General features: G+C 42.9%; 1 pseudogene; it reads left to right on the top strand.

Annotated features, from left to right (window-relative positions):
* Positions 1–820: 820 nt before the first annotated feature.
* LOC115730711 lies at positions 821–3,110 on the top strand (annotated as a pseudogene).
* The last annotated feature ends 483 nt before the right edge of the window (positions 3,111–3,593 follow it).

The following is a 3,593-nucleotide window of genomic DNA, read 5'->3' as shown; positions in this document are numbered from 1 at the left end:
AGGCAATCCATCTAGCAAAATCACATTATTCATGCTTTTGATCATTTCTAGATTTCACATATTACTAAGAATCAGTAGCCATTAGAGAAAATATTGGATACCTTTACGTGCCACGAGAGATTTTCACAACTCCATTTTCTGGTTGCGACACACGCCGATCCATTTCAGTTCTCATTTAAAACGTAAATGATATTTACTAAATGTCAAGGGAGACCCACTCTGTACAAAGTTGCTTGAAACCCTACAAAGTATATGAATGATTCTCACTTCTAGATTAAAAACAATCGTCGAGTTTCTTTTTCTTTGCTTTTCCCACTGCCTCTACCTTTACTCTCTCCCTTGTCTCTCTTTCTTTTCTTTTTCTCTCCTTTTCCTCACTTCTCTCACATTCTCTCTCTCTCTCTCTCTCTCTTACATTCTTCTCTTCGATGAAGAAAAGAATGTACCATGTCGGGGCCGGTATAAATTACTTTGTGCAAAGTGGTTCGAGACTAAAAAGGAGTATATGTAGCGTGCAGAGAGAAGGAACGAGAAAAAAATTCGAAATTTCTTTCGTGGTTTATGACTGAAGTTAGCCTATGCAGATCCGGTCCGACCAACTGTGTGCAGAGTGGATCTTATTCGATAATTTTGAGAAATTAAATGATTTGGCCAGTGCCGACGACGCTGCAACCAATGAGTGATTCGTGTAAAACCCATTAGGCACTCAAGGAATACAGAATCGTGCATATAATCTTGGAGAAGAGACACCACGAAAGAGTTGAACAAACCACCCGTCTAGCTTTGGAGAAGACGGGATTCGAAGTTTCGGAGTTTGAAGATGGATGACGATAGCGCTAGCATTGACATCAGTGATCATGAAATCTGGGAGCAGAGAAGGGCCAGACTGAAAGCACTAGATTCGGTAAATGGAACACACCTTCAAGCAGAATCCAAATATCGGTGGTATCTGCTGTTACTCGACGCTGTGGAAGAAGGCAACGTCGATAAGTTCATCGAGGCCGTTGAGAAGTATTCTGCCGAAGAGAGAGTCTCTCTGTCCGACATTATCGACATCCAGGGTCCTTCTGGGAGCTCATTGCTCCACGTCGCGGCGGGCATCGAGGAGGCCGACATTCTCCGGACCCTCCTCGAGGTCATCCGTGACAAGGGGCTCGCCGCCAAGGTGAACTACCGAGGGGACACCGCGCTCCACGTAGCGGCAAGAGGTGGCAGGATCCGCACGGCTGACCTCCTCCTCGGTTGCAGCGGCATTATGGACATGGCGAACGACACGGGAAACACGGCATTGCACGAGGCTGTGAAGAACTGTCACTACGAGTTGACACGTCTGCTCCTGAGTCGAGGCTCAAGATCGGTGTACCAGAAGAACAAGGAGAGCAAGTCCCCGCCGTACTTGGCAGTCGAGATGGGGGACTCGAAGAATCTCATGCTTTTGATGGAAGCGGTGGATGGGCATGAAGTCCTTGGGTCCCCGGATGGAAGGTTTGTCGCCAGTTCACGGAGCCGTGATTCACCAAAGGATAGGTCAGTGAAGAATCTCATGCTTTAAGTAGTCGATGTAATAACGCATTTTTGTTTGATTTAAAGAGATAATAATCGTTAGAAAGTAAAGTTCTCAGGCTCTTGTCATATGCATGACACAAATTAATTCATTCCCTCCTCTCTGACGATGTAGAAATGCTGAAAGACATGTCGGAGCGGAAGAAAGAGCTATTTTATTTAAGAGATGATGGAGGTGGTACTCCCCTGCATCTCGCAGCATATCTGAATTACGTTGATGGAGTTGAATTCTTGCTCAGCAAGTTCGCTTCAAGCGCCTTTGAGAGCGACGAACAAGGCTATCTTCCGATTCACGTAGCATGTAAGATGGATCATCTCGAAATATTCAAGAAGCTGCTTCAACTTTGGCCGTATCCGGATGAGTTGTTAAATCTTAAGGAAGGGCAAAATATACTTCACGTTGCAGCAAAGTATGATAGCACCTCCGTAATAGATTACATACTCATCAATCCCAAGTTTGAGAAGCTTATAAATGCGAAAGACAAGGAAGGAAATACGCCTCTACATGTGGCTGCATCGCAGTTGCGATTTTTTGCTCTTATTTGGCTCGTTATAGATGCAGCAGTTGATCTTGAACTTGTAAACAACGACAACTTGACAGCTTTCGACATTGCAGATGAGCAACTGGAAAAAATGGATGCAACTCCAAGGGTAATGACATCTACAAAATGGATTGACAATTTTTTATCTACTTTTGTCAAAATAAGCTTTAATTCCTCTCATCGCTCCCCCTCCCTTCCCTGGAGTGTGTTACAGAGGTTAAGTTTCTACAGTAAGCTCAGAAAAGATTGCGGTTGCAGGTCTAGGGATCACTTGAAAGGTTCCATTCTTTTGAAATCTACATTCTCTGATTGTTAGTCCATCTACATATATGATAACCGTCTTTTTTCTATTAGGCTGACCAGCTATTAGCAGTACCTGTACTAGAAGCTGTTAAAGCACCCACAAGCAAAGACAAAGTAATTTGTATGCCAAAAGGCTTACACCCAGGGAGAGATGAGGAGCCTCCGCATTTAAATAGACTAAAGGACGTGGCCAGTACCCGTATGATCGTGGCAACGCTCATTGCCACCATGACATTCGCTGCTGGCTTCTCAGTTCCTGGAGGATATAATGGCTCTGAACCAAATGTTGGAATTGCTGCGTTGTTGAACAAGCCCATGTACGACGTCTTCGTGATCTGCAACACTGTGGCCATGTACAGCTCAATAATTTCAGTTGTGATCCTTCTTAAGACGCAGCCCAATACATTTTGGCAGGTGGATTATTTCCTTAGGAAGGCAAGGCTACCGCTGCTCATAGCTATTGCCGCAATGTCTGTGGCCTTCATGGCAGGGGTTTACGTGACCGTAAGCAAACGCACTTGGGTCTCCGTCGTTGTCTTGATTATCGGAATCACTGCCCTCTTTCCTATCTTCGTGTTCTACAGTTATTTTGCCCTTTGGCCTCTCTTACATTTTCTGAAACTCATGACACCACTTTTAAGACGTTTGTCCTCCCGAAATCTGAAAAGGTCTAGAGGAGCCATTACCAAACGTCCGTATTGAAAAAGGGGTGGTGTGGATTGGATTCTAAGTTTTATAAGCTCTTTGCCAAAAACATATCCATGTTTTGCCTCATAGGGATGTAATCTGACCCTAATGATTATTCTTGTGTTAGTATCGGATTGCACATCCTTTTTTAGTAAACATTTATGTTAATAGCTCTATCTATGTGTGTGTATTATTTATTTCCTGATAGAATTTTCTTGATATCACATGCTACTATGCTATACCGTCAAAATATGAGTGTTGTGAACAGTATTTGGTGTAATCACAAATTCCAATTGGTCCTTTTACATGCGATAGATTATGTTAAGAAGATGAACTTCAATAAAAACATGTCGTTTTCTTTTATGTTCCCTTCGTTTTAATTAATTTGGTGTCCTCATGCGTTTCGTTGAATTATGTCTTTAGTTTAGTCCTATATTACAAGATCATGATTAGTTTCGCGATTCATTACAACAAAAACTTTGCTGAAAGATAGTAAAA

The sequence above is a fragment of the Rhodamnia argentea genome, chromosome 1 (genome assembly GCF_020921035.1).
Source record: "Rhodamnia argentea isolate NSW1041297 chromosome 1, ASM2092103v1, whole genome shotgun sequence".
Classification (NCBI taxonomy): Eukaryota; Viridiplantae; Streptophyta; class Magnoliopsida; order Myrtales; family Myrtaceae; genus Rhodamnia; species Rhodamnia argentea.
Note: the sequence above shows the minus strand (reverse complement) of the source record. Positions and strands in the feature narration are given on the sequence as shown.